The sequence below is a fragment of the Salvelinus fontinalis genome, chromosome 34 (assembly GCF_029448725.1).
Source record: "Salvelinus fontinalis isolate EN_2023a chromosome 34, ASM2944872v1, whole genome shotgun sequence".
NCBI lineage: Eukaryota > Metazoa > Chordata > Actinopteri > Salmoniformes > Salmonidae > Salvelinus > Salvelinus fontinalis.
Window position 1 is genome coordinate 23749888 of NC_074698.1, and position 17674 is coordinate 23767561.

The following is a 17674-nucleotide window of genomic DNA, read 5'->3' on the forward strand; positions in this document are numbered from 1 at the left end:
CACCTGGACAAAAGGAATACCTATGTGAGAATGCTATTCATTGACTACAGCTCAGCGTTCAACACCATAGTGCACACAAAGCTCATCACTAAGCTAAGGACCCTGGGACTAAACACCTCCCTCTGCAACTGGATCCTGGACTTCCTGACGGGCCGCTCCCAGGTGGTAAGAGTAGGTAACAACACATCCGTTTAGGCCCCTCCTGTACTCCCTGTTCACTCATGGCTGCATGGCCAGGCACGACTCCAACACCATCATTAAGTTTGCAGATGACACAACAGTTGTAGGCCTGATCACCAACAACAACGAGACAGCCTATAGGGAGGAAGTCAGACACGTGGCCGTGTGGTGACAGGACAACAACCTCTCCCTCAACGTGATCAAGACGAAGGAGATGATTGTGGACTACAGGAAAAAGAGGACCAAGCACATCCCATTCTCATCGACGGGGCTGTAGTGGAGCAGGTTGAGAGCTTCAAGTTCCTTGGTGTCCACATCACCAACAAACTAACAGACAATCGTAAAGAGGGCACGACAAAACCTATTCCCCATCAGGAGAATGAAATGATTTGGCATGGGTCCTCAGATCCTCAAAAGGTTCTACAGCTGCACCATTGAGAGCCTCCTGACTGGTTGCATCGCTGGTTGGTATGGCAACTGCTCGGCCTCCGACCGTAAGGTACTACAGAGGGTGGTGCGTACGGCCCAGTACATCACTGGGGCCAAACTTCCCACCATCCAGGACCTCTATACCAGGCGGTGTCAGAGGAAGGCCCTAAAAATTGTCAAAGACTCCAGCCACCCTAGTCATAGACTGTCCTCTCTGCTATCGCACGGCAAGTGGTACCGGAGCGCCAAGTCTAGGTCCAAGAGGCTTCTAAACAGCTTCTACCCCCAAGCCATAAGACTCTTGAACATCTACTCAAATGGCTACCCAGACTATTTGCATTGCCCCCCTCTTTTACATCGCTGCTACTCTCTGTTGTTATCGATAACTCTACCTACATGTACATATTACCTCAATTACCTTAACTAACCGGTGCCCCAGCACATTGACTCTGTACCAGTACCCCCCTGTATATAGTCTCGCTATTGTTATTTTACTGCTACTCTTTAATTACTTGTTACTTTTATTTCTTATTCTTATTTGTATATATATATTTTTTACTGCATTGTTGGTTAGGTGCTCGTAAGTAAGCATTTAAGGTCAACACCTGTTGTATTCGGGGCATGTGACTAATGCAATTTGATTTGATTTTGTTTTTGTTTCTCTCTCCCTCTGTGTCTCTTGGTCTCCCTCGGTCTCTCTCTCTCCCTCGGTCTCTCTCTCTCTCTCTGCCCTAGAGGCTGACAGTCAGTGGGGTTTAAGATGTGTCCATTCACAGCTGCCTCTCTGGAAGTCCTTATTGGGCTGTTAACGTGATATTGTTTTCAGAAATGGAACCCATCCAGGCCTGCTGTGTGTTTTCATTGTGGTCGTTTTTCCACACTGTGTATTTTAAAAATGTGCCTGTAAGCCATGTAAACACTGGCCAAACAGGGTTCCTACTCCCAGTGTAGGGTAATGCTATTGTTATCACTAAGTATTCAGGCAGGGTAAGGCTATACTGCCTCAGCACTAGTCAACTCACACTCTCAGGTGGGATTGGTATTATTTTAATTCAACCTTTAGTCAACCAGGAAGTGGTCAGAGTATCTCTCCCTAGGGATACCTGAATAGAGGTACAAGGCTTTATATTAGTTAGACTGTGGAAGATAAGAGAACAGGGTTAACCTGTTAGCCTAGTATAATGTAGCGTAGCTTAATCATGAACACAGAAAGGTGTGGTGCAGCAGAACTATCCACACAGACCCCCCATACACCCCTCCCTCTCTCCCACTCCTCTCCACCATCCCCCATTATTCAAAATTCCTCAGAATTCCAGAAGTGAAACCTGTGACCCTCTGGGGAGGAAAACGATGTATCTCTCATCACTACCCTGATGGTAGGAGGAAAGAGGGAGGGAGACAGGTGGCAGGACGAAATAGAGGAAGACAAACAGTTGTGTTGGTCGACAGATATTTATTGACATCCCTTCACCTGGCCTGTATTAGTGGAGGGAGCAATGGAGCATTCAGCTGAGTGGAGTCCCATAGAGCCAAAGCCAGGGCTGTTCTAGGCTGTTTGTTAGCCTGGGCCTGGGGAGAGAGAGACATGCAGCTAGCAGCTCCTTGATGTGTGTTTATAGGCAGACCTGCTTCACTCTCCTCTACGTTCCTCTCTCTCTCTGTTTATAATGTCGGTCCTGTCCCCCAGCAGAGGGGCTCTTCCTCTATCTCTCTCTCTCTGTCCCTCTCTCTCGTTCTCTCTGTTTATATTGTCGGTTATGTCCCCAAGCAGAGGGGCTCTGTCTCTATCTCTCTGTCTGTCTGTCTCTATCTCTCTCTGTCTGTCCCTCTCTCTCGCTCTCTCTGTTTATAATGTCGGTCCTGTCCCCCAGCAGAGGGGCTCTGTCTCTATCTCTCTGTCTGTCTGTCTCTATCTCTCTCTGTCTGTCCCTCTCTCTCGCTCTCTCTGTTTATAATGTCGGTCCTGTCCCCAAGCAGAGGGGCTCTGTCTCTATCTCTCTGTCTGTCTGTCTCTATCTCTCTCTGTCTGTCCCTCTCTCTCGCTCTCTCTGTTTATAATGTCGGTCCTGTCCCCAGCAGAGGGGCTCTGTCTCTTTCTCTCTCTGTCTGTCTCTCTGTCCCTCTCTCTCACTCTCTCTGTTTATGCTGCCTGTCCCCCAGCAGAGGGGCTCTGTCTCTCTGTCTCTCTCTTTCTCTCTTTCTGGAACACAGCCTGGGCAGGATGTGAATACCTCCTACTGTCACGATATCTATGGAAAATTGATCATATGATTGTATGGAGCCCCTTCCTCTCTCCCCCCTCTCTTCCCCCCCAGTCCCATCCCCTCTGGTAACTCAGGCCAACTCAATCAGGTAGTAGGTCTCTAGTATGTTTAGGAACTGAGAACATGTCAAGTTCACTTGGAGTGTAATTCAACATTACTTAGCTTTTATTTTCCTCCAACTCTATGGATGGGCCTTTGGTATGGACATGCCTGAAATAGAGTGAGGGCAAGAGAGAGAGAGGGAGTTTGGGAGAGAGAGAGAGAGAGACAGAGGGAGGAAGGGAAAGAGACAGAAAGAGGGAGAAAGCGATCGGGCCAGATTGAGTGACAGACTCCTGTCTGTGTTTTCTCGCTGGACCAGTGAATCTGTAAATTAAGCATGCTGCTTCTGGCAGCCCCTGCTTTATCTGTGGGTGTGTGTGTGTGAGAGAGAAAGAGAGAGTGAGTGTGAAGGGGCAGATGACAGAGGGCCCTTTGAGCGCCTGCTCTCCTGCTCTCACGGACATAATCTGATGGGAGGGTTGTCACGCTGTCTCCAAGGACCAGCTCCCAAAGACAACAGGAGGATGTCCTGTGCTATCACACCCACGCAAACACATTACCTCTCACAAACACACACACACACACACACACACACACACACACACACACACACACACACACACACACACACACACACACACACACACACACACACACACACACACACACACACACACACACACACACACACACACACACACGTGTACACACACACAGTGACCTATGTGCCACGCGTTAATGCTCCTGGTTTCTACAGTAGCTACTGTAGACCCTCACAGATGTGATCATGTACACAGACAGTACTGAGTCTAAAGCACTGTATGTCTGTCTTTGTGTGGTGTCTGATGGCTGTTCACCCTATAGACAGTAATGGAATGGAAAGGATGATGAGTTTATTGATGTTTTCCCATGTCTTCCCGCTCTGAAATGAACCACAAGTGATCACAATAATTATATTATTTTCAATAATTACAATAGCCACACACTCTCCCCTCACTGAGGGTCAGATGTCACAGTCAACCTAGAGTGTTCATCTTTATAAACATGTTATGCACCAGCTAACTTGTGATCATTTTACCTATTGAATCATTCAATCAGTTATATACCTTGAGGTAAAGTTCAACATGACTCGAATCAGACGAAGGCTTCTGTTTCATTTATTCAACAAGAGCCCCTTCTAGTGGTCAGAATGATGTAGCCCTGAATGTTTACCAGCCATGTCAATTACCTACGTACAACTCTGAACTCTGGTTCTCTGAGTTTGTCCTGGTCCTACAGAAACCACCTACAGTGCACTGAATCATGACACCATTATCAGACTGCCCCACTAGTAGGAATCAGGTCCATGGAAATGGTGAAAGGAAAACAGGGTTTCAATGACTTGCAGGTGTTTAATATCAGTGCTAGAGCTGAAACTGATTTGCATAATGATGCAAGACTTCCCCAATGAGTCAGACGTCACTGTTAACTCTACCTCTTCCATGTATCATAACTTTCACTATGAGTTATACCTATCTCTTCCGCGTTTGCACCTCACGGCGGCAGGCACACAGTTCTTTGCAGTACTACAATGTCTGTTGCATATCTTTTAACTTTTTTGCTGATCCTTGTGTCAAGTCGAGGTAAGAAGATAGTGTTAGCATTTTAGTCTGTGTTGCTGATGTTTGAATAGCCAGAGGCCATGCTTTGGGTTAAAGCCGTCTCTGACAGATTTCTGTAGACACACCTTCAGTCTAGTCGTATTGCTTTTTCGATAATATGAGCATTTGTTTATCTATTTTCTATTTGCCATTATGTTGAGGAAGTTACATCTTATCTATGGAAAGAGATAGCATTGCAAAATAAAAACTGCGCCACGTGTTCTCCAAAATGGCGGCGACTCATTCATTGTGGGGCGCGTACAGTACCAGCAGAATATTAGTTGTTGTGAAATGTCTCTCCTTTTTATCAGTATCAAGATCTGAAATCTTGAACTGTTATTTTTCATTCAAGCATTGTTTGTGACGTTGTAAGTTTAAAATTACTGGTGAAAGAAAAGACATACCTACCGAGATTGTTTCCTACAACTAGTGATGCAGACTATATCCATCTTGTTGATATGCTATTGTGCTTATACAGTAAGCTGTCCCTTCCGGACATTCTAATCTCTTCAACATCAGTAAAGATTTGCACTGTAGATGACTGTGGTAATTGTCTTCCTCCTCCTTCTACAGCCTGTTGGGGCGGAGAGAAAACCAAGAATATAGCTTGTGCAAACCTCAGAACAGGAAATGCTTACAGATACTGTGTAGATGTGAAAGAGGAATCTACAAGGATCTTATGCGTGGAGTGGATGTCCATGATCCCCAATGGGGTGACTTCAACCACAGATGATGTACTACTCGATGATACAATCGGGGGGTTCCATATCCTTCACCCATAATGTATCTACTGTAGAATCAGAACTACGACTGTCTTTCACACTTCAATATAGACAGTAGATACAGTTTAATGACAAATGTATTCAAACATGTAGAATGTTGTTTTTGTGTGTTAGATGTCTAACTTTGCGTTTGTATTTTTTCTTCCACAGACGTCTACGTGGCTTGCTGAACTTTGCCGACACAAAAACACTTCACAAGCACCCAATGTGATTGATGTCAGCTACTCCTGCATCACCCTCCTGGAGTGTGTCAACGTAGACCACACTGCCATAAGCAATTTTACTGTGAGTATTGCTATTATATTATATGTAAAATACAATGCCAAAAAAACAAACAAATGTAAACTATTTGATTATAAAAAAGTAAATATATTGATGTTATCTTATTTCTGAATCAGGAGCATTCGACCCATATCATTGTCTCTGGTGCATCAGGTGAGATGTGTATATTGCTTTTCAAGTTTGAGGACATGTCTTCTTGTTATTTTTATTTTTTTTCACATATACAGTGCCTTCGGAAACTATTCAGACTCATTGACTTTTTCCACATTTTGTTATGTTTCAGCCTAATTCTAAAATGTATTAAATAGTTTTATCCCCACATCAGTCTACAATACCCCATAATGACAAAGCAAAAACCACTGTTTGGACATTTTTGCAAATTTATTAAAATTCGTAAACTTAAAAATAACATTTACTTAAGTATTGACTGTTTATGCTACAAGCTTGGCACACCTGTATTTGGCGAGTTTTTCCCATTCTTCTCTGCAGAACCTCTCAAGCTCTATCCGGTTGGATGGGGAGCGTTGCTGCACAGCTATTTTCTAGTCTCTCCAGAGATGTTCGATCGGGTTCAAGTCCGGGCTCTGGCTGGGCCACTCAAGGACATTCAGAGACTTGTCCCGAAGCCAATCCTGCGATGTCTTGGCTGTGTGCTTAGGGTCGTTGTCCTGTTGGAAGGTGAACCTTTGCCCCAGTCTGAGGTCCTAAGCGCTCTGGAGCAGGTTTTCATCAAGGATCTCTCTCTACTTTGCTCCGTTCATCTTTGCCTCGATCCTGACTAGTCTCCCAGTCCCTTCCCCTGAAAAACATCCCCACAGCATGATGCTGCCACCACCATGCTTCACCGTAGGGATTGTGCCAGGTTTCCTCCAGACGTGACGCTTGGCATTCAGGCCAAAGAGTTCAATCTTCGTTTCATCAGACCAGAGAATCTTGTTTCTCATGGTCTGAAAGTCTTTAGGTGCCTTCTGGCAAACTCCAAGCGGGTTGTCATGTGCCTTTTACTTTGCTACTGTACCATAAAGGCCTGATTGGTGGAGTGCTGCAGAGATGGTTGTCCTTTCTTTAAGGTTCTCCCATCTCCACAGTGGAACTCTAGAGCTCTATCAGAGTGACCATCGAGTTCTTGGTCACCTCCGTGACCTGGGCGTCCAGCTCTAGGAAGAGTCTTGGTGGTTCCAAACTTCTTCCATTTAAGAATGATTGAGGCCACTGTGTTCTTGGGGACCTTCAATGCTGCAGAAATGTTTTTGTACCCTTCCCCAGATCTGTGCCTCGACACAATCCTGTCTCAGAGCTCTATTGACAATTCCTTCAACCTCATGGCTTGGTTTTTGCTCTGACATGCACTGTCAACTGTGAGACCGTATATAGAGAGGTGTGTGTCATTTCCAAATCATGTCCAATCAATTGAATTTACCACAGGTGGACTCAAATCAAAATTATTGGTCACAAATAAACAGCAAACCTGGTTTCAAAAGCAACACCTCACGGCACAACGCCTCTCCCCTATTTGACCTAGATTGTTTGTGTGTATGCATTGATATGTAGGCTACGTGTGCCTTTAAAAAAATGGTATGTAGTTCTGTCCTTGAGCTGTTCTTGTCTATTAATGTTCTGTATTATGTCATTCTGTATTATGTTTCATGTTTTGTGTGGACCCCAGGAAGAGTAGCTGCTGCTTTTGCAGCAGCTAGTGGGGATCCTAATAAAATACCAAAATACATACACTTGGTTAGCAGATGATATTGCGAGTGTAGCTAAATGCTTGTGCTTCTAGTTCCGACAGTGCAGCAATATCTAACATGTAATCTAACAATTCCACAACAACTACCTAATACACAAAAATCTAAGTAAAGGAATGGAATAATAATATATACATATCAATATATGGATGAGCAATGACAGAGCGGCATAGGCAAGATTCAATAGATGGTATAAAATACAATATATACATATTAGATGAGTAATGCAAGATATTTAAATATTATTAAAGTGGCATTATTAAAGTGACTAGTGATCCATTTATTAAAGTTGTAAAAATATGTCAAGGATGGTCAATGGAAACAGGATGCAACTGAGCTCAATTTGAAGTTTCATAGCAAAGGGTCTGAATATTATTTTTAATTTGTTTTTGCAGAAATGTAAAAAAAAAAGTTTTCCTTTGTCATTATGGGGTAAAGTGAAATCCATTTTAGAATAAGGCTGTAACGTAACAAAATGTGGAAAAAGTCAAGGGGTCTGAATACTTTAAGGCACTGTACATACCTATATATAAATATATATATTACACAGTACTAGTCAAAAGTTTGGATACACCTACTCATTCAAGGGATTTTGTTTATTTTTACTACTTTCTACATTGTAAAATAATAGTGAAGACATCTAAACATGTAGTAACAAAAAAAGTGTTAAACAAAACAAAATGTATTTTATATTTGAAATTGTTCAAAGTAGCCAACCTTTGCCTTGATGGCAAGAGCCCCTTCTAGTGGTCAGAATGAGCTTAATAAGCTTAACATTTTACATTTTAGTCATTTAGCAGACGCTCTTATCCAGAGCGACTTACAGTAGAGTGCATACATTTTACATACTGAGACAAGGATATCCCTACCGGCCAAACCCTCCCTAACCCGGACGACGCTATGACAATTGTGCGTCGCCCCACGGACCTCCGGTTGCGGCCGGCTGCGACAGAGCCTGGGCGCGAACCCAGAGACTCTGGTGGCGCAGCTAGCACTGTGATGCAGTGCCCTAGACCACTGCGCCACCCGGGAACAACATTAACAACATGAAATAGTTTAAATCAAATCAAATGGTATTGGTTACATACACATATTAAGCAGATGCTATTGCGGGTGTTATGCTTGTGTTCCTAGCTCCAACAGTGCAGTAGTATCTAACAATTCACAATAATACACACAAATCTAAAAGTAAAATAATGGAATTAAGAAATATATAAATATTAGGGCGTGCTATATCGGAGTGGCATTGAATAAAATACAGTAGAATATAGTATATACAGATGAATTGAGTAAAACAGTATGTAAACATTATTAAAGTGACTAGTGTTCCATTATTAAAGTGTCCAGTGATTCAATGTTTATGTACATAGGGCAGCAGCCTCTTAAAGTGCAAGGTGGAGTAACCGGGTGGTAGCCGGCTAGTGATGGCTATTTAACAGTCTAAAGGCCTTGAGATAGAAGCTGTTTTTCAGTCTCTTGGTTCTAGCTTTGATGCACCTACTGTATACTGACCTCTCCTTCTTAGTAATAGCGTGGTGAACAGGCCGTGGCTCATGTGGTTGATGTCCTTCATGATCTTTTTGTCCTTCCCGTGACAACGGGTGCTGTAGGTGTCCTGGAGGGCAGACAGTGTGCCCCCGGTGATGCGCCACCCTCTGGAGATCCCTGCTGTTGTGGGCACTGCAATTGCTGTAACAGGCGGTGATACAGCCCGACAGGATGCTCTCAATTGTGCATCTGTGAAAGTTTGTGAGGGTCTTAGGGGCCAAGGAAAATTTCTTCAGCCTCCTGAGGTTCAAGAGGCGCTGTTGCGACTTCTTCACCACTCTGTCTGTATGGGTGGACCGTTTCAGATTGTGATGTGTGATGTGTACCCCTTGAGGAACTTGAAGCTTTCCACCTTATCCACTGCGGTCACATCGATGTGGATAGGGGCGTGCTCCCGGTGCTGTCTCCTGAAGTCCACGATCAGCTCCTTCGTTTTGTTGACGTTGAGGGAGAGGTTATCTTCTTGGCACCACTCCGCCAGTGCATTCACCTCCTCCCTGTAGGCTTTCTCGTCATTGTTGGTAATCAGGCCTACTAATGTTGAGTAGTCTGCAAACTTGATGATTGAGTTAGAGGCGTGCGTGGCCACACAGTCATTGGTGAACAGGGAGTACAGAAGTGGGCTGATCACGCACCCTTGTCATGCCCCTATGTTGAGGATGAACGTAGTGGAGGTGTTGTTTCCTACCTTTACCACCTGGAGGCGGCCCGTTAGGAAGTCCAGGACCCAGTTGCACATGGCGGGGGTTCAGACCCAGGGCCCCGAGCTCAATGATGAGCTTGGAGGGTACAATTGTGTTGAAGGCTGAGTTATAGTCAATGAACATTGTTATTCCTCTTATCCAGATGGGATAGGGCAGTGTGCAGCAATGGCGATTGCCTGTTTGATTGTCTTACGGAGGGAATAACTACACCTTGCCGTGGTTAAATGGCTTGGTTCACGCTTTCAGTTTTGTGTGAATGCTGCTATCTATCTGCGGTTTTTGGTTTGGGTAGGTTTTAATAGTCACAGTTGGAACAACATCCCCTATACTCTTCCTGATGAACTCAGTCACTGTGTCCGTGTATACGTCAATGTTATTCTCAGAGGCAACCCCAACATATCCCAGTCCATGTGATCAAAACAATCTTGAAACATGGATTCCAATTGGTCAGACCAGCGTTGAATAGACTTTAGCATGGGTGCTAAACTGTTTGCGTTTCGGCCTATAGGAAGGGAGAAGCAGAATGGAGTCGTGATCTGATTTGACAAGGGGAGGGCCTTGTAGCCATCGCGGAAGGGAGAGTAACAATGGTGGAGTTATTGAAGCAATGTGTTGTACTACCGGCAATGTGTTGATAGAACTTCGGTAGTATTTTCCTCAAATTTGCTTTGTTAAAATCCCCAGCTACAATAAATGCAGCCTCAGGATATGTGGTTTCCAGTTTGCACAAAGTTCAGTGTAGTTCCTTGAGTGCGGTCGTGTCATCGGCTTAAGGGGGGAATATACACGGCTGTGACTATAACCGAAGATAATTCTCTTGGGAGGTAATACGGTCGGCATTTGATTGTGAGCAGTGGTGTAAAGTACTTAAGTAAAAATACTTTAAAGTACTACTTAAGTCGTTTTTTGGGGTATCTGTACTTTACTTGACTATTTATATCTTTTACTTTTTCACTTTAACTTTTACTTCACTACATTCCTAAAGAAAATAATGTACATTTTACTCCATACATTTTCCCTGACACCCAAAAGTACTCATTACTTGAATGCTTAGCAGGACAAGAAAATGGTCAAGTTCACTCACTTATCAAGAGAATATCCTGGGTCAGCCCTACTGCCTCTGATCTGGCGGAATCACAAACACAAATGCTTCGTGTTGGAGTGTGCCTCTGGCGATCCATAAATTGAAAACACAAGAAAATGGTGCTGTCTGATGCTTAATATAAGGAATTTTAAGTATTTACAGTTTTACTTTTGGTACTTAAGTATATTTTATCAATTACATGTACTTTTGATACTTAAGTATATTTAAAACCAAATACTTTTAGTCTTTTACTCAAGTAGTATTTTACTGGGTGACTTTCACTTTAACTTGTAATTTTCTAATAAGGTATCTTTACTTTTACTCAAGGATGACAATTGGGTACTTTTTTCACCACTGATTGTGAGGTGTTTTAGGTCAGGTGAACAAAAATAATTGAGTTCCTGTACATTATCACAATCACACAATGAGTAGTTAATCAAGAGATAATGCCAGAGAAGCCGGTGTTTGAAGGATATATTGGCATGGGTGTTGTTAGGCCCGAGACGAAGTCAAGCCAATATATCCTCCAAACACCGGCTTCGAGGGCGTTATCACTTTTATACAATGGGTTACCAACATATTAAAATAATGATTTACATGATTTTCTTTGGAAACTTAATTTTAATTTATTTATTCATACTATTTCATCCCGACACAAATCTAGGGTTGCTACCCAAGCCGGTGGTTCGTTCTATCGGTTCGGTTGCTAGAGACGCGACCCAGTCATTCAGTCTTAATGTTCTGTATCTATGGGCGACGACCCAGTCGTTCGTTCTAAATGTTCCATTGCCATACTGGCTGGCAACGTTCTTATTCCTTGCTTGCTAGCTAGCCAACTACGGCTAATTTAAAGCCAGAATTATAGCAAAGTAGCTGCATTTGCATTTGTTTAAGCTGTTTTTTAGTGCCATTTATTTGGTGAACATCCATAACAATGACCTAATGTGGCACGATTTTTCCTGGCATAGACAAACACTTGTTCAGAGGAGCTAGCCAACAACAATCACTTCAAACTGAAGCTGGAAAGACTGCAAACTAGCTGCACTTTGTTTCGTTTTACCTTTTTCCAATTGACATTTCTTTGTATTTATCCATAAAAATGATGCCAGCTGATTCATGATTTCGACTGGCTGAGAAATGCTGCCTGTCTGTCTGTCTCGTCCCGACTCCCGACACATTCATTACTATGGGACAGCTGGAGATCAAATTTGAATATTGAAACAATGTTAAATGTCAGAGAGACAGACAGTAAGGTTTATACAAATTTTCACTGTTGAAAACGAAATGTTAGTCTAAAAGAAATGTGAGATAATGTCTAAATGCTTTTTATAGTGGAGATCAAGTTTACAAAGTGCCTGGCTAGGCTGATGAGACAGTGGATTGCACAGTCAGGTGGAACAGAGTAAATAGGCATTTTAACGTCACAGATTTAGCCGGTGGTAACTTGTGGAATAGACACTGGCTGGAATGCGGTTTTAACCAATCAGCATTCAGGATTAGACCCACCCATTGTATAATCATGAAACATACACCACCGCCTCTCTTCTTCCCGGAGAGTTCTTTATTCATGTCTGTGCAATGAACTGAGAACCCAGCTGGCTGTATAGATGGGGACAGTATACTCGGAAGCGGTGGATGGCTTCCGAGTCGGACTAGATGTCCACTCTGAATACCTCTTTTCCGCCGGCGGCGTCTTGGAGCAGCCTCTGGGATAAGTTCAATAGCCCTGGGGGTACGAACAAAGGACCCAATTCGGGAAAGTCGTGTTTCTGGTCATAATGCCGGTGAGTTACCTCCGCTCTGATATCCAAAAGTTATTTCCGGCTGTATGTAATAACACCAAAAACATTCTGGGCTAATAAAAAATAACACACAAACGAAATACTGCAAAGTTGCTTAGGAGCTAGAAGCAGAGCTGCCATGTCTGTCGGGCACCATCTTGTATTCTATATTGAAACAATATCATAGCCATTATCAATGGGCAAAACAATGTTAAGCCATTTAAGTGATTGTTGCAGCAAATTCCCCTTGACTGTTATCGTGGAAAATTACAAACCCACTCTTGGTCACGCTGCCAAAGACGAAGAGCCTCTGAGAGTGACCACAGTTTTTGGGTCCATCCTGTTCTTTTCGTATCTTTCAAGGGCACAGCTGTGTGGAGATATGAAGAGAACAGAGGCTAGCTTGAGCAGCAGCAACAATTCTATCAGCAGAAAGGCGTAACAAAACTGGCATTATCACTTGTTTATGCTATGTTCCCACCGGGCTCTCACACACCTGCTATACTGCCACGTAGACAAAGGTTATAAAAGCTGAGACCCAACTCTTGTTCGTTGGGCTCTCATCTCTGCACCTTTTGAGTGATTGTTGACCAGCTCCAGAATTGCAGTTCTTATAATACGAAGTTGTTGTTTGAAGAATCTACAGTCACTCTTCCTTTCTGGTTAGAATTTCCGCGACACTGTTGAGTCATGGTAACTAAGCTTCTCCAAAACTGCACTCTGATGCTGATGATGGTCATTAGTAGCCTACCAAACTTGCTGGAACCAACAAACACCCAGGAACCAACGAACACCCAAGTGGCCCAGAGTATGAAGCTCCCCATCAGACTGGAGGTAGGACACCTGCAGAAAAGAAGGCTGATATGGAGGATTTAATTCAGGGAGAAGTGGATAATTTTATTTAACCTTCATTTAACTAGGCAAGTTAGTTAAGAACACATTCTTATTTACAATGACAGCCCAGGAACAGTGGGTTAACTGCCTTGTTCAGGGGCAGAACAACAGATTTGTACCTTGGGGATTTGATCTAGCAACCTTTCGGTTACTGGCCCAATGCTCTATCCACTAGGCTACCTGCTGCCCCAGGAAAAGTCCCCCTAATGAGCCATCCAGACAAAAATCATTGATGAATGGTGGAACATGAATTAATGCACTTTAGATGTGAGTAGATTATATTACCGGGTTCAGAGAAGCACATTCTGTGTATGTGAGTATAACCGATTCATATATACTGTGTTGTTCTGGATGAGCCAAAGAAGCCTTTGGAGAAAGAGCCTGACAGTCAGAAAACAACTACAGGTGAGTGTTCCTCTGTAACAACAGAGCAGAGCATATTGAAGGAGAGCTGTTGCTTCCACTGGCTCTCTGTTGGGTAGTCATCAAATGATTCTCAGTTATAAATGTCATTAACAATGTCTTTAATTTTATTTATAAGATGATGTGAAGCAGGATGTCGACAATGAAAACCCCAACCATGACAACACTCACACATGGCTCTTCCCAGGTGAGTGAGTCCACGTGATCATTGTGTGGTACAGTAACACTCTGTTATTAAGCTTAAAAACATGAAATAATATCATAGCCAATATCAATGGGTAAAACTGTGTTCAACCATTACAAATATTTTTGCATCACTGACAATTGATTGTTGCAGTCAAATTCCACTTGACTGTTGAGTCACGGTAACTAGGCTTCTCTAAAATTGTACTCTGATGCCACTGATGGTCATTAGTAGCCTACCAAACTTGCTAACGGCCAGTTGCTAATGGTGTGTTCCCTCTAATCACTGACAGAACCCTGGCATTCAGAGTTTGAGTGGAATATATTCACCTGTTGCCCAGTGAGAGCCAGCTCCTCATAACTGGTTGAAGCAGCATCAACTCATAACTGGTTGATACATGGAATAAAATACGTTTTCCTATATAGGCCCATGTTGCGCAACATTTTTCTATAGGCTATGCTATGTATTTGCGTGGGAAAACAGTTTTGATGGCCTGTATTAAAAAGAGGATCCCATCAGCTTTCTATAGGCTAGGCCTACTGTATTTATTTCTCAACTTTGCTAATTTTAAGCACATTGCTTCGCTTTACAACCAAAGTAGCCTACCTGGCTGGGCTGAAAATGAACCGCTGGAAAGGTGTCCTCCATTCAAGTGCATTATCAAGACCCAGATGCAGACACAGGAGGCAGATGGTTGGAGTCTTACACTGTTTAATAATCTAAAGGGGTATGCAAGACAATGGTAATGGACAGGCGAAAGGTCAAAACCAGATCAGAGTCCAGGAGGTACAGAGTGGCAGACAGGCTCGTGGTCAAGGCAGGCAGAAAGGTCAGGCAGGCAGGTACAAAGTCCAGAAACAGGAAAGGGTCAAAACTGGGAGGACTAGAAAAAGGAGAGTAGCAAAAAGGAGTATGGGGGAAAAATGCTGGTTAACTTGATTAAACATACAGTTGAAGTTGGAAGTTTACATACACCTCAGCCAAATACATTTAAACTCAGTTTTTCACAATTCTGACAAATCCTAGTAAAGAATCCCTGTCTTAGGCCAATTTTGGCACATTCCTCCTAACAGAGCTGGTGTAACTGAGTCAGCTTTGTAGGCCTCCTTGCTCGCACATGCTTTTTCATTTCTGCCAACAAATCTTCTATAGGATTGATGTCAGGGCTTTGTGATGGCCACTCCAATACCTTGACTTTGTTGTCCTTAAGCCATTTTGCCACAACTTTGGAAGTATGCTTGGGGTCATTGTCCATTTGGAAGACCCATTTGCGACCAAGCTTTAACTTCCTGACTGATGTCTTGAGATGTTGCTTCAATATATCCACATAATTTTCCTACCTCATGATGCCATCTATTTTGTGAAGTGCACCAGTCCCTCCTGCAGCAAAGCACCCACACAACATGATGCTGCCACCCCTGTGCTTCACGGTTGGGATGATGTTCTTCGGCTTGCAAGCCTCCCCCTTTTCCCTCCAAATATAACAATGGTCATTATGGCCAAACAGTTCTATTTTTGTTTCATCAGATCAGAGGACAGTTCTCCAAAAAGTATGATCTTTGTCCCCATGTGCAGTTGCAAACTGTAGTCTGGCTGTTTTATGGCGGTTTGGGAGCAGTGGCTTCTTCCTTGCTGAGCAGCCTTTCAGGTTATGTCGATATAGGTCTCATTTTACTATGGATATAGATACTTTTGTACCTGTTTCCTTCAGCATCTTCACAAGGTCCTTTGCTGTTGTTCTGGGATTGATATGCACTTTTCGCAGCAAAGTATGTTCATCTCTAGGCGACAGAAGACGTCTTCTTCCTGAGCGGTATGATGGCTGCATGGTCCCATGGTGTTTATACTTGCGTACTATTGTTTGTACAGATGAACGTGGTACCTTCAAGCATTTGGAAATTGCTCCCATGAATCAGACTTGTGGAGGTCTACAATTTATTTTCTGAGGTCTTGGCTGATTTCTTTTGATTTACCCATGTCAAGCAAAGTGGCACTGAATTTGAAGGTAGGCCTTGAAATACATCCACAGGTAAACCTCCAATTGACTCAAATTATGTCAATTAGCCTATCAGAAGCTTCTAAAGCCATGACATCCTTTTCTGGAATTTTCCAAGCTGTTTAAAGGCACAGTCACCTTAGTGTATGTAAACTTCTGACCCACTGGAATTGTGATGCAGTGAATTCTAAGTGAAAAAATCTGTCTGTAAACAATTGTTGGAAAAATTGTGTCATGCACAACACAGTTGATGTCCTAAACGACTTGCCAAAACTATAGTTTGTTAACAAGAAATTTGTGGAGTGTTTGAAAAACGAGTTTTAATGACTCCAACCTAAGTGTATGTAAACTTCCGACTTTACAACTGTACAAGACGAACTGGCACAGAGAGACATGAAACACAGGGATAAATACACTGGGGAAAATAAGTGACACCTGGAGGGGGTGGAGACAATCACAGGAACAGGTGAAACAGATCAGGGCGTAACATGCATAGTCTTTTTTCCCCCTACCCCTGTTCCGACAGAGGCATGATAATGGCCCATTCTAAATGAAAACTAATTTGACACATATTTTATTTAGTATAAAGACAAGATTTAGTGTATAGACAAGATTAAATTTAGAATAGTCTGATAGGTGAGTATATTATCACTTGTGAATGATGCCCAGTGTGTGCAGTCTATAAGGCAAGAAACCGCGCATGCGTTCAGACTTTTTAAAATCGTAATCGCATACATCATTTAGCCTATCGCCCATAGGCCTGTATGTTTTGTTTTGACAACTTTTTTTGTCTAGTATTCAGCCCAACTAAAAATATTAAACTTCTGAACAACACAGAATCCAGCAAATACAGTATATATATAAAAGTATGTGGACAACCCTTCAAATTACTGGATTCGGCTATTACAGTCACACCCGTTTCTGACAGGTGTGTAAAATTGAGCACACAGCCATCCAATCTCCATAGACAAACATTGTCAGTACAATGGCCTTACTGACGAGCTCAGTGAATTTCAATGTAACACAGTCATAGGATGCCACCTTTCCAAGAAGTCAGTTCATAAAATGTCTTCCCTGCTAGAGCTGCCCCGGTTAACTGTAAATGCTGTTATTGTGAAGTGGAAACATCTAGGAGCAACAACGGCTCAGCCGCGAAGTGGTAGGCCACACAAGCTCACAGAATGGGACGGCAAAGTGCTGAAGCGCGTAGTGCCTAAAAATCACCTGTCCTCGGTTGCAACACTCGCTACGGAGCAGTGGTGTAAAGTACTTAAGTAGTACTTTGAAGTATCTTTACTTAAGTAGTTTTTTGGGGTATCTGTACTTCACTATTTATATTTTTGCCAACTTTTACTTCACTGCATTCCTAAAGAAAATAATGTACTTTTTACTTCTTACGTTTTCCCTGACACCCAAAAGTGCCTGTTACATTTTGACAGGAAAATGGTCCAATTCACAGAACATCCCTGGTCATCCCTACTGCCTCTGATCTGGCGGACTCACTAAACACAAATGCTTCGTTTGTGAATTACTGTGGGGCAAAAAAGTATTTAGTCAGCCACCAATTGTGCAAGTTCTCTCACTTAAAAAGATGAGAGAGGCCTGTAATTTTCATCATAGGTACCACTTCAACTATGACAGACAAAATGAGAAAAAAAATCCAGAAAATCACATTGTAGGATTTTTCATGAATTTA

At 42.8% G+C, this 17674-nt stretch overlaps 1 long non-coding RNA gene across 2 annotated transcripts; it reads left to right on the plus strand.

The window, feature by feature from the left end:
• Positions 1-4361: 4361 nt before the first annotated feature.
• Positions 4362-7345, plus strand: LOC129833537 (uncharacterized). Of its 2 annotated transcripts, XR_008756079.1 has the most exons (4): positions 4362-4537; positions 5129-5289; positions 5488-5622; positions 5736-7345. It is a non-coding gene; the product is annotated as an uncharacterized LOC129833537 (long non-coding RNA). The 2 variants fall into 2 exon arrangements; XR_008756078.1 differs by lacking the exon at positions 4362-4537 and having other exon boundaries at positions 4926-5289.
• The last annotated feature ends 10329 nt before the right edge of the window (positions 7346-17674 follow it).